The sequence below is a fragment of the Gopherus flavomarginatus genome, chromosome 1 (genome assembly GCF_025201925.1).
Source record: "Gopherus flavomarginatus isolate rGopFla2 chromosome 1, rGopFla2.mat.asm, whole genome shotgun sequence".
NCBI classification, from domain to species: domain Eukaryota; kingdom Metazoa; phylum Chordata; order Testudines; family Testudinidae; genus Gopherus; species Gopherus flavomarginatus.
Window position 1 is genome coordinate 231,276,036 of NC_066617.1, and position 27,480 is coordinate 231,303,515.

General features: G+C 44.6%; 1 long non-coding RNA gene across 3 annotated transcripts; it reads right to left on the reverse strand.

The window, feature by feature from the left end:
• Positions 1-27,476, reverse strand: LOC127056744 (uncharacterized). Of its 3 annotated transcripts, XR_007775890.1 has the most exons (5): positions 27,202-27,476; positions 25,597-26,001; positions 2,189-2,351; positions 718-779; positions 1-606 (listed from the first exon to the last, which is right to left on the reverse strand). It is a non-coding gene; the product is annotated as an uncharacterized LOC127056744 (long non-coding RNA). The 3 variants fall into 3 exon arrangements; XR_007775892.1 differs by lacking the exons at positions 25,597-26,001; positions 27,202-27,476 and adding an exon at positions 2,717-8,111; XR_007775891.1 differs by lacking the exons at positions 25,597-26,001; positions 27,202-27,476 and having other exon boundaries at positions 2,189-8,111.
• Positions 27,477-27,480: the final 4 nt, after the last annotated feature.

Sequence of the window (27,480 nt, forward strand, 5' to 3'; positions counted from 1 at the left end):
AGTCAGTATCAGTTCAGACCTCTTAGTTTCCTGATCTTTCATTTGCTTTAACCACATCCTCCAACCCTAGATTACAGTCATACTTTTCAGTAAAGAACTGGATAGAATTCCCTTCAGAGTCAGACCATGTTGTTCTTCATAAGCTAGAAGTGTCTCTGTTGAGCAAGATAAACCACTCCCTCCCACAGAGGTTGAGAACACTTCCATTCATGGTGCCCCAAGCTTGGTAGGGTACCTTGCTATCTTAAATAAAGAAATACATTGCCAAGCCTAATTCTTACAATAGACATCAGTAAATCTTTTTTATTCCCTCCTCGTTTCATGCTTAATATATTTTTGTGTGTTTCTGTTTCTTGGATGGAAAAAGAAAGTAAGGCATAAATTGGTGGCTGTTGAAAAGTACAAGAGCAGTCTAGTGGTAATGTGCTGCTATACAGTGAATCCAGCTTTGACTCATGAGATCCTAGGACTGGCATAAGCTGGGAGTGTGGAGAAGAAGAATGTTTTGCCAATGGTGGGAGAAAGCACTTTGTATTGTTCTTCTGTGGCTTCTATGAGATGCATGGGGTGGTGTTGGTGGGCCCAGGTGGGGGCTGATGCAGCCTTCTGATGGAGGAAAAGAAACACAATTACACTTCAAGTCAATTCTAGTTCAGCAGATACCATCTATCTATACATTTTCTACAGCAATCATAATGGTGGTATCAAAGCACTTACTAAGAACATAAGCTCTATATGGCAAGCTCTCTAGTGGGCCTCTTGGATTCTTCTGCTCTTCTCTGGAAAATCGATGCTGGTCATTTGGCACATAATATTTCTGTTTTTTCTTTCTTTCTACCCCTCTTCATTTACCATGTTATTAGAAAATTTTGTCAATGGGGAAGGTTTTGCAACATGCTGTGAAGATTATCAGACTCTGGACCAGTCTTATTTCCTTTGGAAGCTTGTTTCACAGTTGGACCTCCTGGAATAAGACCATATAGAGTTTTCATGCTCTTGATTTTAGGCTTTGTGAACTGCATTGTCACAAAAGAACATAGCTTTGTGGGTCATGAATGGAGATGTGGTCACTAATGTAGCTGATTCCAAATGCACTGAAGATCAGTATCAGGCTTTGACAATGGAAATGGACAGGGAGCCAGAAGAAGTATAGGAGTGACATGCTCACTTGGCCTGTCCCATTGTGGAGATGATGTCATAAACATAAGTAAGAGTTAATAGAACAGAAGTACTTCATCTCTCTTTTGCCTGTAAAGGGTTAACAAGATCAGTGAGCCTGGCTGTCACCTGACCAGAGGACCAATCAGAGGACAGGATACTTTCAAATCTTGAGGGAGGGAAGTTTTTGTGTGTGCTGTTAGTTTTTTGGTTGTTGTTCACTCTGGGGCTCAGAGGGACCAGACGTGCAACCAGGTTTCTCTCCAATTTCCCTAATACAGGTTCTTATAGATTCAAAATAGTGAGTACCAGGTAGATAAAGCGAGTTAAGCTTATGGTTGTTTTCTTTATTTGCAAATGTGTATTTGGCTGGAAGGAGTTCAAATTGGTATTTGCTGAAAAGATTTTAATTTGTACTTGTATACTTAGGCTGGGAGGGTATTCCCAGTGTCTATAGCTGAAAGACCCTGTAACATATTCCATCTTAAATTTACAAAGATAATTTTTACTGTTTTTCTTTCTTTAATTAAAAGCTTTTCTTGTTTAAGAACCTGATTGTTTTTTTATTCTGGTGAGACCGCAGGGGACGGGGTTTAGATTCACCAGGGAATTGGTGGGGAGAAAGGAGGGAAGGGGGGAGAGAAAGGTTAATTTCTCTCTGTGATAGGATTACTTTCTCTCTCAGGGAGAGTCTGGGAGGGGGAAAGAGAAGGAGGGAGGAAGGTGAATTTTCCTCTCTGTTTTGTGATTCAAGGAGTTTGAATCACAGTGATCTTCCAGGGTAACCCAGGGAGGGGAAGCCTGGGAGAGGCGACGGTGGGGGAAAGGGTTTACTTTCCTTGTGTTAAGATCCAGAGGATCTGGGTCTTGGGGTTCCCCAGGCAAGGTTTTGGGGGGACCAGAGTGTACCAGGCACTGGAATTCCTGGTTGGTGGCAGCGCTACAGGTTCTAAGCTGGTAATTGACCTTAGAGGAATTCATGCTGGTACCCCATCTTTTGGATGCTAAGGTTCAGAGTGGGGGATTATACCATGACAGATGAGCTATGGCCTTCTGCACTTGCTGGAACCTTTGAATATCTTCCATCTTCAGTCCCATATACAGTAAGTCATGGTCATCCAGTATGGTGGCAATGAATGGATTGCTGTGGCCAGATCCTCATCTGGGAGGAAGGGATGAAGTTTCCTAGCAAACTATAGATAAAGGAAGGTTATTTACCACCATTGATTTTTAGGTTAAATGCAGTGCTCAAGAGGAGTCTGAAGAGTCACATCACTCAGATAATGGGGGAGGAGGAGGAGGAGGAGGAGGAGGAAAGCACTTTTTTTGGAGGGGAAAGGCAGTGACCAGCCCATCCTTCAAGTGTGTTTCTTCCTTCTGATCAGGATTACTTTGGTCTTGCCTGGGTCAAGTGCAAACATCTCAGGGCTGGTCTCCTCTAGGCACTGACATTTTTACAAAGGTATTGGTTGCATCAGTTGAAAAGGAAAGATCAGTACACAATTTAGTATCATCAGCATGTTATTGGCAGCAGAATCTGCGGGGTTTCAGCACCTACCGGAATGGACTTATGTAGACACTGAAGAGCACAGGGCCAGGATGTAGTTCTTGGTATCTGAGTGGGTAGAATCTTTTGTCACACAGGACTCATTCTGATTTAGCACACACAAAAAATCAGTACTGACCAGATTCTGAGACCTCCATTTGCAGCTGCCCAGGAGGCAGAGCATATAAGGAACTCCTCCACTCCCAAAAAGAGGCCTGTCAGAAATGCCATCCTCGTGCTGCTGGGAGGGGAAGAGCATCAAGAGCACTCCTCCTGCACACAAATGAACCCATTCATGATAGAGCAGCATTATTAGAGCCTTATTGCCCAAGAAAATGGAATACAGAATAAGTTTCCATAGATATATGGCCTCTGTGATGCTCACAGGAACACTTGTTCTTGTTTCAGGAGAAAAGACTCAGAAGACCCATAAGGATAAGATATGGGGCAGCCAAGATATTGATTTTTAGATTCACTTTTCACCACATTTCAGATTTTTTTTAAACTTATTTGTGTTACATATTTTTCGAGGTTGCTTCTAAATCACTGTAAATACATCTAATGCCTTAGCTTGGATAAAAAGTGATCAAATCATATCTTTATAAATTTAGAAGGAAAAGAGCTATTCAATTTCTTGTATGCAAAAGTGAAAAAACAGAGAGAAGTCCTATCCATTAAAACATAACAAAGGTGTTATCTTGCTATATTTTTTTAAATTCACACCAGTACAGGAGGTTTGTGCAAGTCCATAGGCACCATTTAAACCTATAAAAAGGGATCTAAATTGTATGTAGGGATTTGTGGGGGCTGTCTGCTCTGAGGAATTTCACCCTGCTAGAGGCTGCCATTCTCTGGGATGGATTATGATCTGCCCCTGCGCAAATGTGTCAGGAGGCAGGGTGTGCACTAAAAGCTTCCTGACCCCATGCATAGCATGTAGAGAAAATTTAGCAATCCCTGTGAGTTGGAACTAAACTAGACTTGGTCCTTCCTCCTTCTGGTGATAAAATCATACAGCTACACAATGCCCCCTACAATCAGCCTTGATCTAGTTCCTAAAAAGTAGTTTCAAATGAACTTCCTTTTGGACTATAAAGTTGAGACTTTTTGAGAGTGATGTGGAAAACTACATATGAGCAATACTTAGACTCTTCCAAAAATTAATCTCTTTGACACTATCAGTACACAGTGGAGTAAGAGACTTCTATTAGTAGTACTCGGAGAAATTATTCCTTTTGATCTCAAGATATTTATAATTTTTCAGAAAATAGCATCCTCATGGACTGTCAGATGTTAATCAATCAGATTGTTAAAGCATAGAAAATTCTTTCCTATCTCCCATCTCCTTTTTGCTTCTGTCTCCTAAAATTGGCATTTTAATTAAAAATGAATAAGTCTATCACATTCATTCATCTCCAACAAGGAGTTTGGGGCATTTGCTATTGATTTAGACTTGTAAATACTAGAAGTTCCTTTTGTTGAGGAATTATTTATCTTTTATGAAACCTTTTGAGTTTTGAAGGAACTTTCCCTTGTAGAATGCCAGTTGTTTGAGGTTTTGTTGCCCTCCTCTGGCCAGTCTTTGTTATACAATTCTCTTTGAATGCATGCAAAACCTACAAAACCAGCAAGACACGTACTGCGATATTTCCCTCATTCATACCCAGGGGCACCCAAAAAAAAATTGCCCAAGGAAAAACTTGAATTTGAGCACAAACATTTGCTTTGCATTCACCAATCATGGGGCTGGGCACCAAACACCAAGAAGTGTTGTCACAATGTGACAAAGAGGCCCTAGGTGGTTCACTACTCTGTCAGCAACTCTTGTCAAGCCTGGCATACTCACAACAGCTAACACACTGGTTTCATAATCTGTAACTAAAATGGTGTCATGTGAGATATTATATGCAAACTGATAACACTCTGGTCCTGGAAATCTTTGTTTTGTACAAATTGGGTGTGTACAAAGAATTACAACTAAGTGCTAGGATTATGTTCTTAAAATGTGTTTGGCAAGCAATGAATAAGCCCAGTCCGCCACAGATGAAGGAATGCGTATTTGCTTTTCTGACCAGCCTGGACATCAGGCAGCAACAATGAAGGCAAATTTACATATAAGGTAAACAAAGCTGTCAAGCAGGAGAAAAGACAAAATGATGTAACACCCCAGCAGCAGGGTGAAGAAACTTTGTCTGGGCTTAGTTTTCAAAGAACACATTTCAGAGGTTTACTGAGCCATAGGAAGAAGGGGAGAGATCCCCCCAGTTATCCATTACTGGGCATCCCTTTGATAATCTTTGTCACTTGTCTCTGGATCCTTTCTAGTTTCTCTACATCTTTTCTATACATTGATGACCAAAATTGGACACAGTATTCCAGCTGAGGCCTAACCTGAGCTGAGTAGAGTGGTACTATCACCTCCTGTGACTTTCCTCTGTTAATGCTACCTGAAATTGCATTTGCTTTTTTTGCAACAGCATCGCATTGCTGACTCACGCTGGGGTTGTAATCCACCACAACTCTCAAGCCTTCTCAGCAGTGCTGCTGCCAAACCAGTTATCCTCCATTCTGTATTTGTACATTTGGTTTTTCTTCCCCAAGTGAAGCAACTTACATTTGTCTTTGTGGGATTTCATTTTGTAGCTCTCCAATTTATCAAGATTCCTTTGAATTTTAGCTCTCTCCTTCACAGTGTTTGCAATCCTCACCCCCAGCTTTGTGTCATCTGCATGCTCACTATTACTACATTCAGGTTATTAATGAAGATGCTAAATCACATTGGACCCAGGACAGATTTCTGTGCAAACCCACTTGAGACCACCTTCCAATCTGACATCATTCCATTAATAGCTACTCTTTGTTTGCGGTTGTTTAATCAATTATGTATCCACTTAATGGTAGTTCCGCCAAGCCCACATTTCTCCACCTTGTCATGTGGGACTGTGTCAAAAGCCTTGCTAAAGTCCAAGTATATTATATCCCCCACTTTCCCCCTTGCAATTTCTCACTTGCAATGTTATATTACCTTACACACAACACTCATTACATGGTTCATACTGAGGTACTAAAAAACAATGCCAAGCAGAGCACACAACAACAACAACACACATTGCTGTGGCTCACTATTGAAATGGTCTTTCAAAGCCTCCTTGAGCTGTATATCTCCCTGTTGAGCTGCTCTTATTGCCCTGGTATCTGGCTGCTCAAAATCAGCAGCCAGGCATTTTGCCACCACATTCCACCCCTGCAGAAACTTTGCCCCTTTGCTTCACAGATATTATGAAGTACACAGCAGGCAGCTATAATAACAGATTTTTTTCACTAAAGTCTATCGTGTGAATAGACAGCACCAGTGTCCTTTCAGACAGCCAAAGGCACGTTCAACAGTCATTCTGCACCTGCTGAGCCTCTATTTGAAGCGCTCCTTGCTGCTCTTGAAGTGGCTGGTGTACAGCTTCATAAGCCAGGGGAGTATGGGATAAGTTGGATCTCACAGGATCACTATTGGCATTTCAACATTCCTAATGGTAATTCGCTCATTTGGAAAGAAAGTCCCTGCTTGCATCTTTCTGAACAGGCCTGTGGTTTTAAAGATGCATGCATCATGCATCTTCCGTGACCAGCCCACGTTGATGTTGGTAAAACATCCCTGGTGATCCACCAGTGCTTGCAATACCGTAAAAAAGTAGCCCTTTCAGTTCTGTTGAGGTACTCCATGGCAAGGTGGTCTGGTGCCAAAAGAGGGATATGAATGCCATCTATCACCCCACTGCAGTACAGGAACCCCATTGCTGTAAAACCATTCAGAATGTCCTGCAGGTTGCCAGGAGTCACAGTCCTTTGTGGCAGGACACAATTAATGGCCCTGAACACTTGCATCCCTTTCCACTCTGCTGAAAGAGTGCACCTCCAAGCTGCTCTGTGATAAGAGTGCACTTATCCGCAGCACCACAGCTCTGCGGAATCTCTTGGAACATGATCTCCCATATTCTCTTGCTTCTCCTTATGTGGCTGAGCTGCTCTTCTGGCCTGGATGGAAGGATCCTCAAGGCCACATTTCTAACTGCACATGACACAATGCACAGAGGTACTATGATGAGTGTTTTCACTCCCCTTGATCCACACAAGTTACAAGCATTACATTCTCACTTTCCCTCAGGATTCATAGAGCACAGAGGCAGTCCCAGCCATGGTGAGTACGGCCCTGGGGAAAAGAGGCTATCTGGGACAATGAGGGGGAGCACATTGGCATCAGTATTTGAGGATAGGGCACTTTAATTGAATACTGGCAGCATTTTCCATATGCTGTGGTGATTTTAGCTGATCTCTCTCTCTCCTGAGGGTAATGGAGCCCAAAAGGAAACAGCTCCTGTATACACCTGGCTGCAGACCAGATCTGTATGCTGTTAACCTGTGTTCTGTAATGATGTCTGCTGAAGTAATTGCTGACTGGCATAGGAAAGTGTCCTACCACGGTGGGAAGAATAAGGCAGCCTTCCCCAGAAACCTTTGGCAGAGGAGGCACACTGTCTCCAGGAAAGTTTCCTTGAAATATCTATGGAGAATTCACAGGACATCCTGGTACATGTAAACAAACTATTCCACAGGACCCCTTCTGCCTAGCTGCACAGAGCAATAAGAAGCAGATAGCAACTGTACCTTCATTGGTTATTTCACTATCTCTTCTAGCATGATTAAAAAATAGTAGACAAACAGATGTGTCCCTGCAATATTAAAGCAACCTGCATACTAACCAGAGATCCCTTCCTCTGCATCAGACTTGTTGGTGCTGGACTGCTGGGAGTGGCTCAACTGCTCCAGCATCAGAAAGATGTCCTGGCTTGCTGTGCCATTAGATCCCCTGGTTGTCTGTCCCCCACACTCCTCCTCCTCTTCCTTGTTCAACACTTCCTCCTCACTGTGGGGGCCTGTGACTCCAACTTCCCCAAAGTATCCACAGGTCTTTTGGTGGTGGTGGTGGAGTCTCTTCCAAGGACAGTATGCAGCTCCTTGTACAAGCAGCATGCCTCTGGCTCTGCACCAGAGCAACTATTTGCCTCCTTTGCCTTCTGGTATGCCTGCCACAGCTCCTTGATTTTCACATGGCGCTGCTGCATGTCCCTGTTGTAGTCCTTCTCCCCCATGCTCCAAGGGATCGGCTCATATATGTTGACGTTTCTATGGCTGATTCAGAGCCTTAAGAGCCTCTTATCCCCACAGACCCAGGAGATCCACTACCTTCTGTGTACTCCAGGCAGGAGCGTGTTTGCTGTGTGGAGCCAGTATGGTTAGTTGGGCAGTTGCTAAATGAGCTCCCCACACCAACCAAACAGGAAATGGTATCAGAGGGGTAGCCGTGTTAGTCTGGATCTGTAAAAGCAGCAAAGAATCCTGTAGCACCTGATAGACTAACAGACATTTTGGAGCATGAGCTTTTGTGGGTGAATACCTACTTCGTCAGCTGCATCTGACGAAGCTCATGCTCCAAAATGTCTGTTAGTCTATAAGGTGCCACAGGATTCTTTGCTGCTTTTACAAACAGGAAATGGAATTTCAAAAATTTGCAGGGCTTTACAAGAGGAGGGGCGTGTATCTGCATACCTGGTCGCAGGACAGCAGAGTTCAAAATGATGACCAGAAAGGTGACAATAGGGCATTGTGGAACACCTCTTGGAGGCCACTAAATTCAAAGTAAGTAATGAGCGTCTACACTGATACTGTGTCAACCTAACTACGCCAACCTAAGCACTATGCCTCTCATGGAGGTGGAGTTATTAAGTCAGCATAGTGGATGAGTTACATCGGTGGGAGCAACATTTTAGTGTAGATGCTTACAGAGTTAGACTGATGTAAGCTGCCTTATGTAAACCTAACTCTGTAGTGTAGACCAGGCCCAAGTACCTTGAACATCTGGCCCTTAGACACTACAGTGATGGGCATCTCTAAAAATACCTAATTACTGGAATTGTAAGAAAATGCTGTCATCAGCCTTTTGTTTGTCTAATAAATATTTCAAAAGAATGACTATCAAAATAGTCACAGAACACATAGTCTACATATTTTCCTAACAATGAGTAAAAGTGGTCCACAAGAAATGTGTATACACCACTGAACACAGGGCTATTCAGGAGAATGGAGGTAGATTGAAGACAATGACTATATCTCACCTCTCTGGCTTTCTCTTCGCTACATTTTATCATGTTAGAACACAACAGTGTAGAGCTGAGTTAGCTAATACATTGTTAACATGATGTGTCAGTCAAGTTTGGCAAGGACAAGTGAGCATTGGGTCAGCTAGTCCTACTTAAGCCCTGGTCCCAGTTATATTTTTGCTTCATCAATGCTGAATCCTGAAGGCCAAGTTTACAAAAAGTAACGTATGCTATAAAATGTGATGTTTTCATATGCCCTTTCTGGCAAGAAATTTTAATGTGTAACATTCCAGCAACATTCTAAGAACAAGATGTCATACTACTTCATGTTTAACTATTCACATAATAGCAATTCACATGGCCTTGAATATTCTTCTAGAATGTTGTTGTTCTCTTTATTTGGTAAAATATTATACAGTATCTCAGTAAGCAACTAGGACAAAACTGGCCATCTCAGATTTTCTAGCAGGACTTCAGTGCTAGGAGAATAGAGAAACTACAACTGGCCCTGAACATCAGGGTTCCAGTCTTGGTCCCCGAATACAAAGCAGCAGTCTTCACTTGCTACTGAGACAGATCTGCCTTCCCAAGACTACTTACTCCTCCTCCTTCTCCTCACTAAAACAAAGTCTGTGCTTTTCTCTCTGAGATGGAATGAGAGCAAAGCCCTCAGATGGCTGAACACTATCCTTTCCTTTTCAGAGCAGAGGGAAGGGATTACACCCCCTTCCCCAGCTAATTCCAGACCCATATGCAGGTCTCAGCAGTGGCACTGGAACCCTTTTAATAGTGGAACTGCTGAAAGCCAGTCCCCTTACCCCTGTCTGTGCCCCTCCCCCCAGCTAGGGCAGGCAGCAGTGCCATGTCTCCGGGAGGGGGGGATCCAGACAGGGATAAGGGGGCAAAGGCTGGGGGCGGGCATGGGGCCAGGAACGGAGCCCCTGGCATGGGGCCCACAACCGGGACCCTGTGTATGGGGCCAGTAGCAGAGCTCCAGCCATGGGGCCAGTGGCTGGGTCCCTGTGAGTGGGGGGATGGGTGCGGGGCCCCGGGCATGGGACCAGTGAGCTGGGTCAGTGCTCCAAGAGTAGAGCCCCAGTGTGTTGCCAGTGGCCAGGAAGTGGTGCTGGTCACTGGGACCCAAGCCCTGAGTGCCAGGCCAGGGGCCGGGACTTGAGTCTGGGGCCAGGGAGGAGAGTCCCAGGCATGGGGCACCAGGAACAGGGTCCCTGGCATGGAGCCCCAGGCATGGGGCCAGTGGCCAGGAGGCAGGACAGGCAACCAGGACCTAGGGCTGGTGGGTGGGGATGGAAGCCTGGGCATGGGGCCAGCACCCCTACCACTCCTAGTTTCCACATCTATGGCTCTCTGGACCTCTTTTCCATTTGGGAAGCAAAGACCCACAGTGAGAGGATTCTAGGTGGGCAATCCTTCCCTCATTTGTTGCTTAGTGAGGTAAGATGGCTAACAAATCTCAAGCTTCTGAATATAAACTGATTTACTGTTGGTGTCAGGAAGAAGTTTAGTTCCACCTGCCCTCCATAAACAACAGTCTAATTAGATTGGTTTGTTATGCATGCACACACACGCTTGTTCTGTGTTGTAAAAGTAATCGGTCATTGTTAGATGTATAGTTAGTTAGATTAACTAATTGTCTGAGCCAATATGGTCACGTCTTTGTTGATTAATGGCCTTGGCAAGACATGTTATTTGTATCACATCATAGTTGTGTAGGCCACTGTACATGGGACAGCAAAACTCTTATTAAAGCATAACGGTAGGTGCTTGCATTATTATAGAGCACCACAGAAAGTTAGCTTTGTTTAACTAAACCCCATTTACCCTTAATTTCCCACATATAATTCCAAAGCAAGAACTAGACTAACATGTAATTCAGCACAATTGAAGTAGTTTGGTACCCTCCTATTTTAGATTGCCATACTCCCAGAGTGCCGATCAGCAGAAGCGCTGGAACTGGATAGCCTCAATTTTCAAAGGGAGATGGAGTGGAGCGAAAGTGTTTTCTGTCAAAGGGCGTCACCCAGGGAATAAGTTTTCCTCCCTTATGCTGCCCCTCAAGACACTCTCCAAGATGCATTAACTTCTGGGAAGGATAGGGGCTTGATGAGAGTTAGATCTTCATGATGGAGGTCAGGTAGGGAGTTGTGTGATTGGTATAGGGTTCTGTTCTATTGATTATTGGGGGTAGCTGCTGTTTAATTCCATTTATATTCTTGTAACAGGTAGTAGGGTGCCTAGAACCTTGGCAAAATACACACAAGTTTACATGAAAAAACTTTCATAAGAACGGATGACAGTCTGAATACACAAATCTAACAGCTACAGTTGCAAAGTCATACAAAAAAATGTTGAGGGGCAATGCAGAGTTCCTCGGTGCATAATGTATGACAGCTGTTCAACTTGTAACACCCCAAGCGAAGGCCCGATAAGGTTAGAGGCATCTGCTGAAAAACACCACTACTCTATTAAAATATGGATCACTGAAGTAAAACCTGCTCTAAACCAACTAATCAACTTATGGATGCAGATATTTTCACTATAGACACACAGAATATAATTACTTCTCCACTGTTTAGGTATCCCAGGATATTGGCCTTGAACCTAACCTATATTTTTCCAAGACAGAGTTAATCAATAGGGACACCAAGGCCCATGGTGTAAACAACTGTATTTCTGCCTGTTCATGCAAGATTGCTTATATTAGTGTACCTGCCTTCAAGTAGCCCCGAGTGAGGAAAAGCTGAATTTTATAATTGATGGCAACTGATATATCCAGCTTCATTAAGACAGCCATGGTTTTTCATTTCAGCAAAGGTTCAATCAACAAATAAAGCCCTAATCAAATTTGAGCTTGAAATTAAAGATTGGCTGACCATCCCTTGGCATTACTGTACTGTAATAAAAGAAACTGAAGATAATCCATATTAGGGGGAAGGCATCCAAATATTAAGGACAAATAGACAATGGATGCTATGCATCCAAAGAAGTGAGCTGTAACCCACGAAAGCTTATGCTGAAATAAATTGGTTAGTCTCCAAGGTGCCAGAAGTACTCCTGTTCTTTTTGCGGATACAGACTAAAACGGCTGCTACTCTGAAACCTGGAATTAAGATTTTAGTATCTCAGCAATTGCAAATTAGAGAGCTTTAGTCAGCTTCAGTTGTCACCATTCTTTGCCCAGTTCTTATCTCATTTCCTGTTATTGAAAGGGAAGAAAGATACTGTGCATGAGGGTAACAAGTAGCTTTTCTAGGAATGTATATGCACATTTTTCTTGTAATGCACAGACAATATGTGAGAGTGCCTTCAGTCAAATACTTCATAGTTTATGGTTTTCAATCCATTCCTAGTAAACTAGTATTTATAACAAGGGCTTAGAAGGGTCACCATGGCACTACAGTAGTATTTAATGTTCTTTGCATAGAATAGTCAAGGCTCTTTGCCACTGTCATTTATTAAATGTTTCCCAGTCGAATTTGTAAAAATAATGAACAAATGGAAAGTTCTTTCTACTCAGACTTCAGAGTGCTGTATAGCCAGCTTCTCTATGAAGATGGTTAGTGCCTTTACTGTCCTCTGCTGGTACATACCAAAAGTGCTGCCTCTTCAAAATAGCTATAATATTTTTGTACGCTACAGTGTAATTGTAGCCTTGTCAGTCTCAGATCAGTTTTGTTATTGGCAGTCCCAGCCCTGATGAAGGCCACAGCCTGAACAATATTTTAAAGAGAAAAAAAGATGCGCAAATATTAGTACAATCAAGAATTACATATCTTAATTAAAGGAAGTCAGGACTGAGTAGATTCCCAAATAAGTCACCAAATAAAGACCCCTTTGCTTGGGAGCCTTTCAGCAGGTCCCAACCACTGCCCACATACTCCACCGTGTTGCAGAGCGAGTACCAACCCCCTGCATTGCCCTGGGGGAGAGGTAAAGATGTGGTAGCCCCATGATTAAGTCAATATGGTTGCGCTCAGCCACAAAGCTGCATAGTCAAAAGGCCAGAGTTGATGCCCTCCCCCCTTGTCTGAAGGGGAGCATGGCCCACTGTCCAGAGTCAATGGAAAAGGGGTTTGGTGGGCTTCCCCCTCCCAAAAGGGAGGCAGCTGGGTAGGAGGACCCAGGCCCACGGTGCTCCACTGGGTCTCAGCCCAGAGCCCTGGAGTAGCAATGGGGTTCGCCAGAAAGCTGTTGGGGAATCCACTTGCAACACACCAACTGCTTCAGGGACACTGACTAGTCCCTCCCTGGTCTGCTTCCTACCACGGCTCCTATAGCTGAAGTCAAGGTGCCTTCGGGCTCTCAGGGTGCCTTGGGTGGTGATTGCAGTCTCTCTAGGGCAGAGGTCCCCAATATGATGCCTGCATCCTGGCCCCCGGGAGAGCACCTGCTGAAATGCCGCCGAATTTCAGCAGCATTTCGGCGGGGATGCCTCTCGATGATGACGCTTGTCACCAACAAGTGATGTCATTGAGAGGCATTGCCCCCGAATTTCGGCGGGGATGCCTCTCGATGACATCGCTTGTCAACGGCAAGCGTCGTCATCGAGAGGTGTCACCACTGAAATTCGGCAGCATTTTGGCTGGTGCTCCACCACCGCAGTGGTCCTTCGGCTGGCGCCTGCCAGCCAAAAAGGTTGGGGACCACTGCTCTAGGGCATCTGCAGGGGGCTGGGGGCTTGTCTGGGCCTCAGCATCTGCTGCTCCTGTTACCAGATGTGCCCGTTACTTTGGGGTACACTCATTTATTAGAGTTACTCTTCTGGGGCGGGGTCTGTAATTCTATCAATGTACTACTTGTGTTTTCATATGGAGCTGTGAAAGTAGAATGAATTATATTGTAAAAATAAGAATGGATTAAAGAAATGTGTATGGACCTTTAAGCAGAAATAAGAAATGTTGAAATATAGGTGCCAGGAAAAGAAACATTAGGCATAAACAAGGGTGCTAATGGCGAAACATTAACAGAAGATCGGTAATAGTTAATAAGGAAATAAAATATGCATGCCTAGCCCAGGTAAACTTATCAGATTCTGCTTCCTTTGTTATCTTGTTACGTGCTCACCCTTTTATCTGTATAAATAAGACAGTTTGTGTCTTGCATGGTGCTCACATTATCTGGGTGTTATTAGCAGAGCACTGTGCTAATAAAACAGAGTGGTCTGACAAACTGAGTCCAACTTTGACAATGTGGAGGTTCCACTGAGATGACAACCGTCTTCACTGGGGCTGTGTGATTCCTGACAGTTTTTGTAGGACGACCGTGGCAGCCGGCACCTGGGCATTTGGCCCGAGCGGTCCTCCACCAGAACGGAAAGGCACAAGACCACAATGAAGTCTACGCCATCGAACCTGTTGGTTCCCTCTCTGTTCTGGTAGGGATCCCGGGATCAGACATAAGGAATCTGGTCAGGTAATTATTTCTGTGCTTTGTCCGGACTGAGGATTGTCCTGTCTCTGTGTCTATCCATCCTCCTGTGGAGTGTTTGAGTCTGGGTGCCTTCTCTGTTCGGGGATCGGCCGACCAAGGGGTTCCTGTCCCTGCAGTCTGAGTGAGTGGAATCTGCACAATCGCAGTCGCACCGCACTTTGGGTAAAACCCTTGGTATGAAAGCAAGGGCGATTGAGACAGTAGCCTGTGGGCTCCTTTTGTGTGTTGCACCGGGCATCGCTCTGATTAACCCGAATTTCCTTCTTGTGTGATTGGTGTGTGAAGTCCATCTGTATGGGTAATCAGACATCTAAGTCGGGACAGTTCCCTAAACGAATGCCGGCTCATTTTATGTATTTAGGATGGGTCCTGACTCCTGTAAAAAGGATCCAGACTCCCGTAAATTTCTGGAAAAATGGTCTAGGCTAACTCAGGGGGATTCCAAAACTCAGTGGCCACTGTTAAAATCTTGGAACAAAGACCGACTGGACATCTTAAAGGACAAACTCTGCCAACCTAAAACTAAATTGGCTAAAGGAGAGGTTAATTGTTTCATGCAGTGGTGGGAAGAGGCAAATCGTAGGTGGACAAAATCAAAACTCGCCTCTCTCAAATATTCAAATAATACGTTAAAAGCTTTATTAAAAGCCTCTCTCCCATCACCAGACAGAGCGCTCCCCTTTACCCCATTCTCAAAAAAAATCCACCCCGGATTGATCCAACCCTCTTCATACTCCCATCTCATTGTAAAAAGGACAAAAAGCCCCTTGTTCTGTTCCCCTTTGTTGTCTGCCTCAAAAACTAATTCTTTAGTGTTCCACTACCAATTCAGAAAGGAGGGTGGGCTCCTCAACTAGCACCCACCCTTTCTGGTCCCTTTCCTTGAACATTTCTTTCAAAATTGTGAAGTGACCACAATAGCATTCACAAAGGGTTCATTGGAAAAAAGCAGGATCGGGCCCAGACAAGCAACAGATAAAGAAACTGAAAAACAGGTTGAAAGCCCTGAGAGACTAGTATCAGGAGCAAGAAAAGCAGTAAGTGCAGGCATGAACCTCTGGAACAATACTTAAAATAGTGAAATCTGAGGTGATAAAGGTGTCATTTTGGGAGATAAACAAGTGATTTAAGGAAAGAGTGAAAAGTTAATTCTACAGAGACTGGAGAGAATTAAGCAGTTAAACTTTGTGAAAATGTTAAAAAGGACCATGTTAAAGAGAGAGAATTCTTGGTTTCTTTGCAGCCATTCTGAAGGAAAAATGGGCACTTTTCCAAAAGAAGGTCTGTAAATAATCCAAATAATATACAGCTATGTAAAAACAAAGCAGTGTAAAGGAATGTTAAGGAAAAGAAAATGTGTATGTATCTATTTGTCTGTGAAAATATTTAAAGTTCTAAGAATCTAAACCAACACATCTGGTTTGTAAAACTCCTGTTTTGTAGGTGTAAGATAAATTGATTTTGTTTTTGTTTTTAATGCCACTAAAAATTCATTTGACTCTTTAATTCAAAGTTGCAAAACTGACAGATCTTTTTGCAAGACACAGGTAATTAGTGTTGTATGGCTTTGGGATTTAGCATTTAACCCTTAAGGAGTAACTTGATTCTTTACAAAATTTAAAATGTTTTTAAATAAAGACCAAGTCATGGCTGCAATAGGGCAATCAAAATCAGGAGAATAGAGAGAGATTCTGAAGTCTTTTTGTTTGGTTGATTGGTTTTTTTTGTAACAATAGCAGATAAGAGCTGTAGTGAAAGAATAAGCAATAAACAGTGACCCTCTGAAGCAACAGCAGAGGTAAGGTGCACAAAACAAAAAGAAGCAATGTTAAAAACACTGAGGGCTTGTCTACATCAGAAAGTTGCAGCGCTGGTGAGGGAGTTACAGCGCTGCAACTTAGGAGGTGTACACATCTGCAGGGCACCACCAGCGCTGCAACTCCCTGTTTGCAGCGCTGGCCGTACTCCCGTTTTGTCTCGGGTGTAGAGGATCCAGCGCTGGTGATCCAGCGCTGGTAATCAAATATAGACACTTACCAGCGCTTTTCTTGACCTCCGTGGAATAAGCAGGTATCCCAGCATACCTGAGGAAGCCTCTGGTAATCAAGCTGGTCTCCTTCCCCGGTTTGCTCTCACGTTCCCCGAACCCCGAGCAAGCAGGTCTCCTTCCCTGAGGTTTGCTGGGTGGTTCCGGGAACGCGAGAGCAAACCGGGAAAGGAGACCAGCTTCGCCGCGGTTTGCTCTCGCGTTCCCCGAACCCCGAGCAAGCAGGTCTCCTTCCCTGAGGTTTGCTGGGTGGTTCCGGGAACGCGAGAGCAAACCGGGAAAGGAGACCAGCTTCGCCGCGGTTTGCTCTCGCGTTCCCCGAACCCCGAGCAAGCAGGTCTCCTTCCCTGAGGTTTGCTGGGTGGTTCCGGGAACGCGAGAGCAAACCGGGAAAGGAGACCAGCTTCGCCGCGGTTTGCTCTCGCGTTTCCCGGAACCACCCTGCAAACCGCAGGGAAGGAGACCTGCTTGTTCGGGGGTTCGGGGAACGAGAGAGCAAACCGGGAAAGGAGACCAGCTTCGCCGCGGTTTGCTCCCGCGTTCCCCGAACCTCCCTTGAAGCCGCCCAACAGCGCTGCAGTGTGGCCACATCTAACACCACTTGCAGCGCTGGTTGCTGTAAGTGTGGCCACTCTGCAGCGCTGGCCCTATACAGCTGTACTAATACAGCTGTAACAACCAGCGCTGCAAAATTTTAGATGTAGACAAGACATGAGTCTTAAAATGGCTCTGTGTAATCAGACTGTCACTTTGATAAGGATACATGAAAATTCTGTAAGAACAAAAGAAACAGTTACACCTTATGTAAAAATTGATATGGCTAATGTTTAAAAAAAAGTAGTATAGAAGGAATGTGCATTTTCCCTAGGACATGTGCAGTGTATATTGTAGAAAGGAGTAAAAGAAATGCAAATGAAACGTGCTACTGATTTAAAATCCTATTAGGGCTCTGTAAACGTCCGGCGTTGGGGCTCGGCCCTCTCAGGCGCAGCTGGGAGCCAGGGTGCCTCACTACAGACGGCAAAGTAGGTCAGGGTTCAGACCACTCAACAGGGGTAGGGCCAACAAATAGTCTCTAAGCCCAGGCCCTTGGTCAGGGCGGGGCACTAAGCAGTTCAGGGCTCAGCTCCTTCAGGCAAGGGCTGAGCAGCAGTTCAAACAGTAAGTCTATAAAGAAGGCCTCCTCAGGCCAGGGAGAAGGGGAGTCTGCCACCCTTGGAAGGTGGCAGGGGGAACGCAGGCCCTCCCACTCCACTGCGTTCCAGCCCGGGGCCCTAGCAGCGGCCAAGACTCGCTGCTGTCAGTGGGGATCCTGGCCGCAACACACTGACATTGGTTCAGGCTCTTCGGGAGCCAAACCAGAGTCGGCTAACCCCAGGCCACTTCCAACCTCCCCCTCTCTGGGTACCTGTGTCTAGCCGGCTTCTTCCGGTGGGTCCCGACCGTGGGTTCCTCAGGATACCGGGCACAGGGAAGCTCAGGCAGATCCTCAGGATACCAGGCACGGGGCAGGCTCGGCCAGTCCTCCTCAGGATACCGGGCATGGGAAAGCTCAGGCAGCTCCTCAGGATACTGGGCACGGGAAAGCTCAGGCCAGGCAAGAGCTCATCCAGCCGCGTCCGGTCTCTTCGGTGGCCGGCCTCCAAGTGAGTGCCGGGGCTGTGCTTTTATACTTCCTGTCCCGCCCCTTGACTTCCAGGGGGCGGGAATGGGCGGCGGTGGCTCCGCCCACGTTGGAGGCTGCAGCGGCTCAACCCTCTCAGGTGCATCTGGGAGCCAGGGCTCCTCACTGCAGGCTCCAAAAAGAGCCGCAATAGACTGTTTTGTTTTTTGGATCTCTGTGTGTTTTGTAAGCAGGAGTTGAAAGTGGAAAGAAATCAAAACTCTGGTGGAAGTTGATTGTGTCCCTTTTAAGACAGAGTCTGAGCTCTGCTGATGGCTTTGAATCCAAAAGCCAAGCCTGTGTTGATGCAAATTACCTAACTGATAAAGGAAGGTGAGAACTGCCAGCACAAAAGAAATTGCCTAAATAAAAGACATGATATAACAAAATCCCTTTAATATTTACAGTAACATTTAGCATCAAATCTCTTAAACATTGAAATAAATGTAATGTTAGTAAGTACCCCTGTAACAGTGTATAGTGTGTATGATTTTTGGAAAAATCCTTGAAGGTAATATGGTAATGATGCTTCTCCACTATTACCTGTGAATAAACTTAAAGCTTAACACAGTAGGAAAAACATTACAAACTTGGTCTGCTATATAAGAAGAAAAACTTGAGGTACACCACCTCATGAATTTAATAGCTAAACAGTGGAATAATTTCCCCATAACCCTTAAAAAGTAGAACCCATTAAAACCTGGCCTGCCCATAGAACAAAAAACATAGGAAAATATGGGGGTAATTCCTCTGTTTTGCCTGCAATCAGCAAGGGAATTTGTAAAAGAAATGAATCTTTTAAGCAATAATCAATGCCACCCCAAAAGGGGTAGAAAAATGTTATTTTTGTCTTTCAGAAAATCAGAAAAGCTAATACCAGCTACAGAACAACCTATTACAAGAACAAACGAAAGTAAAAAAAACATACTGCAATAGCTATGGAATGTACTGAAATGCAGATATTTAGAACGTAAGATGTTTTGGGTAATATCAGAAAATATTAAGGTTTTGATGCATCTGTTAAAGCAAAGGAAAAATCATTGTTTGATACCTATCAATATAAATAAATGCAGTATGTCTCCAGTACGGTGAGACAAAATTTGTTAAGTGAAGAAATTGTTGTTAAAATTGCACACCAACAGGCTCTGGCAGCAAAAATATGGAAGGTTAGCCCACTCCGCAGATTGCACCTGGGATCTTTCTGACTGCCCTGGACCTCAAGCCAGTGAGCTGGGGAGAAAGGGAAACTATTGGACACCAGAGGTTATACCAAGTGGACTCCTCAAAAGTGGGTATGCTTATCCATGCCTGTTGCTCCAAAGCCTTGTAGTAAAGACATCTCACTAGAATCCTGTATGGGAAATAAAATTAATAATGAGACCAAAGTATTGTATAATGGGCTGTGTTTAAAAAGCGTTAGTAACCCACCAGAAGACAAATGTAAATGTAATGAAGTACCGTCTTTACCAATAAATCACATTTACTATTTGCTACAACAACAACAAAAAGTCTCAGCTTATTGTAAGCACTGATTTAGCTGAGTTCTCTATCAGTCTTGGCACTGAATGGCAAAAAGTTACCAATCTGTTAAAAGGTAAAAAGGTAACATAGTTCCTAGAAAAAATACACCAATGTGGGAAACGGAACTATTCATATTATACACACAAATGGAGACATGTTAAGAATTGCCACTGCAGAAAGACATAACAGCTTACCATTGGTATAACATATTTTCTGGATGGTCACCCACAACTACTAGCATACTAATGTTACTACCCCAATTGTTTTTGGTTTTAAATTGTATGTGTTTAATTGCAATGTTTAAAATGTGCTGTTGGATAAAACAAATGTATGCAAAGCTAGAACCACAGGCCCAAATCACCTCCCAGTATTTTCTATTATGTGGACTAAATAAGAAGTGACACTGGCGATTAATAATGTTAGTGTCAAAAGGGGATATGTAGGAGCTGGATTTTATTATATACTATGAGAATTAATGTACGATTTGATTTCATCCTGCTAGCCACCCTTTTGGAATAGCAGAAAGGAATGACAGACCAGAACAATCCTTCTGACTGATTATGGTCACCTTTTGTTTTAGGATGTGTTATAATGTCTACTACGGTTTCCTATATGTATTACAAATTAGGCACTCTAGTTAAATATACATTTCTTTGTTTTAAGATTTAGGTAGTAAGAGACAGGATTCTCTATTGTGTCTATGTTAAGTAAATTAAAGAAACATTGAAGGCCTGGGTCTCAATGTAAATTGTCTTGGTTATTAATTGTAAAACAGCAAGGTTTAATCTGCAATGCCTTTTTGCTCGATATAAAATACTACTGTTTGTATTCTCAATCTGTGTGTGTTAATGAGAAATGTATGCATCAGGAAAAGATAAAGTGTGAAGGCCATTGTTATAGCCAGTGTCAAGGAAAGAAGCAAAGAGACTTAAAAAAAACCAAAGAATCATCAGGTACTGCTTACTAGTCAGACGGCTGTTAAACTGTCTGGCATCGCAGAGTGGACACATACTTCGCAGTGTAAGAATGCACTACCCCCAGCGAACCAATCACCACCTCAGGACCAGAGACAATTTTGACTCCAGAGGACGACGTAGAGGAACAGCCTGCAATACCTTACAATCTACGCTCTCGTAAGGGTTGCCAGAAGCAGATGACGACCTAAAGCAAGGCCCAAGAAGAAGCAGTAGTGAGCCTAGCGCCTGCTGCCTGGTGGACGGAAAACTGTGACTGCAGTTCCCTTAGTTGAGGTTGTCAGAACCAGAAGGGCCTGCCTCCAGCATGTGCCTCTGGTGGCGCCTGTTCCTCGGCTGCTGGTGTCTTAAGGTCTGGGGAGTCCACAATGACAATTCTTTTATCCAGTAGCAAGTGTGGATAGCTCAGACCCTTAATATTTCTAAATGCTGGTTCTGCAGACACATCCCAGCCCACTCTCAAACTGGTGTTCCTGTCCTGGCTATCCCACTCAGTTCCTCAGACTTCACTGGAGGATCTTGTCCGTTTAACACAATATGGAACAGTAATGACACCTGGGAAGAGGCTATTGGCAGTTCCTTCATCCCACTTGGGGGAGTAATACACCAGGCAAAAAGGCTCCTGAGGTTACAAGCAGTAGTTAAAATAATGGCAAATAAAACTGGAGAAAGTTTAAGAGCCCTGGCCAAAGAAACAGGAGCAATCCGACAGGTGGCCCTCCAGAACCGTCAGGCATTGGACATAGTGCTGGCGGCCAAAGGAGGGACCTGTGCTCTCATTGGGAAACAATGTTGTGTGTTTATACCTGATGATACTAATGATGTAATAGATCGCTGTAGCCACTTAGAACAAATCTCATATCTTCCCCATGAAGAACCGAGTTCTTTATGGAAGTGGCTAAGTAACCTGTTCAATTTCTCTGGCATAGGAAACTGGTTGTTTCAGGGAGCCCTGACTATCCTGTTTGGAATTTTAATAATTTTTGTATGTTTTCAGTTAGTCTCGTGTTGTATCCAAAATCGTGTAAGGCATGCCACCCAGGTGACTGCCCCAAAACAGAGTGCTAATATGATGATTTTGAATATTGCTGACGAACAAAGAGATAAAGAACAGTTAATATGTAGAACCCAGTAAAATGTTGGTCATGGCATGAGCTTGACCAAAAGGAGGGATTGTGAAAGTAGAATGAATTATATTGTAAAAATAAGAATGGATTAAAGAAATGTGTATGGACCTTTAAGCAGAAATAAGAAATGTTGAAATACAGGTGCCAGGAAAAGAAACATTAGGCATAAACAAGGGTGCTAATGGTGAAACATTAACAGAAGATCAGTAATAGTTAGTAAGGAAATAAGTTTTCCTGGGCTAGGCATGCATATCTTATCAGATTCTGCTTCCTTTGTTATCTTGTTAAGTGCTCGCCCTTTTATCTGTATAAATAAGACAGTTTGTGTCCTGCATGGTGCTCACATTATCTGAGTATTATTAGCAGAGCGCTGTGCTAATAAAACAGAGTGGTCTGACAAACTGAGAGTCCTGAGTCTAACTTTGACAGAGCTCTACTTCTCCCTTCTGCAAGTTCCCTCTCAATGGAGCTATTCTGCAGGACCTAGGTTTCCTAGGGCTGGGTTCCTCCAGCTCCAGAACCAGATGAACACACACACACACATTAACAGAGCAAGTTTGAGTGGACCAGATCAATCAGCACTCTCAAGCTGACCCCTTATATGTCCCTGGACTCAGTGGACTGGGTCAAGCAGCACTTTCGAACTACCATCCTTATATGCCAAAAGGTACGCACCGGAATAGAGTAAGCCTGAGTAGTCTGGGTCGAACAACGCTTTCAGGCTGTCACCCTTACATGGCTCTGGGTTCAGTACTCCAGGTCAAGCAGCACTTCCAAGCTGCTACCCTCTTATGCCTCATTTTCACATTACAATTGTACTGGTAGTAACCCACTTGATGAGCAAACCCCACAGTATTTTTGGGCACTACAGAGATCTTTAGCTTAGGTAAGAGGAGCGTTGCTTCAGAATAAATGCGGAAGCAAAACACACAAAAGAGTAAAGTTCACAGAGAGGAAGCAACCAGCTTAACCAAAAAACTTATTTATTGAATAATAGTGATAATCAAATAAGGAGAGCCTAAACAAACATAATAGTTTATCATAACCTCAATCCCAGATTTGGACCTTAGCGTCCAAAATATGGGGGTTAGCATGAAAACCTCCAAGCTTAGTTACCAGCTTGGACCTGGTACTTGCTGCCACCACCCAAAAAATTAGAGTGTTTTGGGGCACTCTGGTCCCCCTGAAAAACCTTCCCTGGGGACCCCAAGACCCAAATCCCTTGAGTCTCACAACAAAGGGAAATAATCCTTTTTCCCTTCCCCCCTCCAGGTGCTCCTGGAGAGATACACAGACACAAGCTCTGTGAATCCAAACAGAGTGAATCTCCCTCTCTGTTCCCAATCCTGGAAACAAAAAGTACTTTCCTATTCCCCCAGAGGGAATGCAAAATCAGGCTAGCAATCCAACACACAGATCTCCCCTTGATTTCTTCCTCCCACCAATTCCCTGGTGAGTACAGACTCAATTTCCCTGAAGTAAAGAAAAACTCCAACAGGTCTTAAAAGAAAGCTTTATATAAAAAGAAAGAAAAATACATACAAATGTTCTCTCTGTATTTAGATGATATAATACAGGGTCAATTGCTTAAAAGAATATTGAATAAACAGCCTTATTCAAAAAGAATACAAATCAAAGCACTCCAGCACTTGTATTCATGCAAATACCAAAGAAAAGAAACCATATAACTTACTATCTGATCTCTTTGTCCTTACCCTTAGAAACAGAAGACTAGAAAGTAGAAACTGCTTCTCCAAAGCTCAGAGAAAGCAGGCAGGCAGACAAAAGACTCAGACACAAACTCCCTCCACCCAGAGTTGAAAAAATCCGGTTTCCTGATTGGTCCTCTGGTCAGGTGCTTCAGGTGGAAGAGACATTAACCCTTAGCTAGGAGAGCCTAAACAAACATAATAGTTACATTATTAAAGATCACAAAAGTCATATATAGACAACTATACTTGATCAAATAAGTCAGGGTTAGAAAGTTATACCTGAGTCAGAAAAGAAAACACAGAGACAGAGAGAGAGAGAGAGAGAGCGCCCTACCACTCCATGAAGCTTGAACTGGTCAGGTTTCCCAGGTGATGGTGGTAGCTCAGGGTACTGAGTGCTGGATACAGGCAGAGCCCTCAGCATGGTCAGTCAGGAGAAGATAAATTCCAGGTGGAACTGATGCAGAGTTTGGATCTAGGCATCAGAACACTTACTTGAGCATGGGTTGGGTTTTTTGTATGGAAACAACAATGGTTCAAGGGAGAACACTAGATTTGTTTATGGGTATACTGATAACTCAAGGGTTTTCTCTAGGCTAAACAATAGGAACTGAACGCTCTTGACTATGGATGGTGTTCCTCAGGGGTGAAAGTAACTTAAAGGACTTGCTGGTACTCCAGAGTCCTGCAGAGGGGAAGGGGCCTCAACTGGAAGAGGCGTGGCCTCTATCAGAAGAGGTGGGACCTTTAAATCCCAGGGCTTTTAATTCAGAATTTAAAGGACTCGGGGATTCAGCTGAAGCTAGGAGCCAGACCCTTTAAATCACCCCTGGAGCTACCAGCTGCAGAGGCAGCTGGAAGCCCTGTGGTTTGGGCAGGGGTGAAAGTAATTTACATTTCTTACCCATATGGTCCAATCGCAAACAACCCACCACTCCTACGTACTTCATGGATCCCTCCCATTGCATGACATACAGAGAAAATAAAGCTACTATTACTACTACCAGTACTGTCTGTAATAAAACTTTACTATTGGAATAAGCCTGAAAGAGTGAAAACTCACTGTCACATTTTTCTCCGTGTCTTCCCTCCTCCTCCAGCCAGGCTGCCGATGCTGGCTCTGTGCTTTCTCCCTGCCTGGCACTGAGCAGCAACTGCAGGGGCTTCCCTCTAGCTTGCAGCAGGGAGCAGGGAGACTGGCTGAGGGAGGGAGAAGCTTGCCTCCTGCATTAGAACAGTTTAAACTTAGCTGTTCCCTGCACAGTTCAGTAACATTTCAAAGAGGATCTGGAAGCAGTTTGAACATCACAACTATGATCCTCTGCTGGGGAGGGAATGGGATAGATTTGAATTTGGAAATGGTTCCTGATTTTGATTGTGTTTTTTGTGTATAGTAGATCCCCTCATCCTGGGGGCAGACAAGAACTGCCCCTGCCATGGTCACACACACCCTCCCCACCCCAAGAACAACTGGGAGTGAAATTAACAAGGATGCCAGAAACAACTTCTAACCCTGGGGGCTGAACTGCGCAGGGAACAACTGAGTTTAAACTGTTCTTATGCAGGCAGCAGCAGCAGGCATCTCAGCCAGTGTCCCTACTGCAAGCTAGGGCCTAGAGGAGAACCCCTGCCTGGGGGAAGGAATGCAGAACCTTGTCTGCAGCCTGGCTGGAGGAGGGGGAGGGAGGAGATGAGATACCAATATGACAGTGACTTTTCCCCTTCCACCTGCTTTTATTAGCTCTGGATTTAAGTGGTGGAGCCAAATGCTTGTATTTGTTGTGTATATTAGTATTAGAGACAAGATCCCCTCATCCAGGGGGCAGACAAGGACTGCCCCTGCCATGGTCAAATACGCCCTCCCCACAGCTACTGTGAGTGAAATTAACAGGGATGCCAGAAACCACTCCTAACCCCGAGGGCTGAACCACTCAGGGAACAGCTGAGTTTAAACTATTCTTATGCAGGCTTCTCCTTCCCTCAGCCAGTCTCCTTTTCTCACCCGTCCTCCGTACCTGCCCGTACCCACTTACTTTCACCTCTGGTGTTCCTTCCAGGGAGCTCACAATGCAATTAAGCAGCTTCAGTATTTTGGATATCAATCAAGGATTCATTACTAGAATCGGTCTGACAACTGCTAAGCTGGGTGTGTGCATGTGTAGGTTCATTAACATCTAGAGCAGAAATCCCCTATCATGCAGTGCTTCCCTGCTTTTCTGGTCCCAGAGTTTAGTGTGGTTCTTACCTTAGAATCTCTGTTATCCATTCTGTATGCTAATGGAGATGCCTCCCTGCCCCATATTTGATGCAGATGAAGCTAGGGGAGTTAGCTTAATCCTATCACTCTTGTCAGGAGGGGTTTAGGTATGTCTCCCACCACCTTTTATTGCTTTCTGTAAGTCTTCTCTCTGATCGGTTTTGGTTCAAGCAGAGGCTGGCGGCAGGGGTGTCCTTCATGAGTCAGACAGGCTGGATACTGCACCCTGGCTCCCCAAGAACACAGAGCTGACATGTATCACTCCCTCGTCCAGGTACCTGGCTGTTCCTCAGCTTTGTCTTCTGTTAATTGAGACATAATGAACTATTTCTTCATGTCTTCCTAGTCAGTCTCTGAGGCTTTGTCCAGTAGATTAGAAGTGGATTGAGAACCCTAAGCAAAAACCTGTTAGACTTAGTAACATTGTTTCAACAGCAGTTTGTTAAAGAAACTATTAGAGAATGTAATCTGAGACTTCACTGGTCACTAGCTATTTCAATTCAAAGGACAGAGGACATTTTAGTTAATAAACTAGATAACTTCTACCCTTATGAATCACTTCAGGAAGAAAGTAAATAAGAGTAATGAGCTATGATAGAGCTATTAGTGCATAGCTAATGAGTCTCCAGTGTGATTGATGTGTGTATTTTCTACACATGAATGGACAATTGCTTTTGATTAGTCTAAACAGAAGAATGTAGATAGACACAGGAATGGCATTAAAGCAGTGGTCCCCAAAATTTTCAGAGTTGCGACCCTCCTTACCCCTGTCTGTGCTGCCCCTCCCCCAGAGCCAGGAGCAGGGCCACAGATCCCGAGGGGAGGGGGTGGACATGGACAGGGGTAAGGGAGCTGATGCTGAGGCTGTAGCTGGGGGCAGGACTGGGGCTGGGTGTGGAGCCATGGCCAAGCCACGGGCAGGGACTGAGGTCAGAGCAGAGCTGGGAGTGGAGCACGGCCTAGTGGTGCTCCCTTCCTGCAGCTCATAGAGCTGACCTGTACCCTGCTGTGCCCCCCTCCGAACATTAGTATGCACTCCCCCATGGGGGCATGCCCCACAGTCTGGAGACCTCTGCATTAAAGGTTGGTGTAGTGGGGTTATCTATTCAGTCAGCAGACCTAGGGGTGCTGGAACAATTTGTATAGTAGGGGTGCTGAGAGCCATTGAACCAAACTGTAAACCCTGTATATGATGGATACCACTTCAAGCTAGGGGGTATGCAGCACCCCCTGCACCCCTAGTTCCAGCATCTATGCCAGGGACTGCTGCTCTAGTATCTCTTTTAGTTCAATGTGTCTGGTACCCCCGAATGGGTAGGGCTCCCCCTTCACTGGGTCCCAGTGGGAGAGCACAGGAAAGTCTATACTTGGCCCACTTCCTGCTCACTTTCCCCTGGGCCACATCATACCACACCCAGTGCTTCAGTTTGGGGTGTGGCCGCTGTTCATTTATAGTCCTTTGCTCCAAACCCCAGAGTCTCAGGGCTGATGCAGGCAACCCTATGGTGTCCTGCACATGGTCCTCCCCATCCCTGGGGTGATGTCTCAAAGGAGGGGGAGAAACAACTAGTTTTTAAACAACTACAGACAGACCTGCTCGGTAAGAGTCGCTGCTGCTGTCGTCGTCATCATCTCAGGGCATCATGTCTCCAAGAAATAGTTTTTCTCTCTCCTCCCCTTGTCTAGGCTACTGGAGCTCTCTCTATACTGCTCCTTTCCCCACAAGCATGCTCAGCAGTGCCTGAGGGGCAGAGCTTTCCTGACCCAGTACAGCTCCAGCCTTTCCCCTGCCTTGGCCTGAGCATGGGTGTAACGAGGCATTGTGGCTCCCCTCCTCATCCAGGAGGGTCGAGCCCCATCACTCTCCCATAG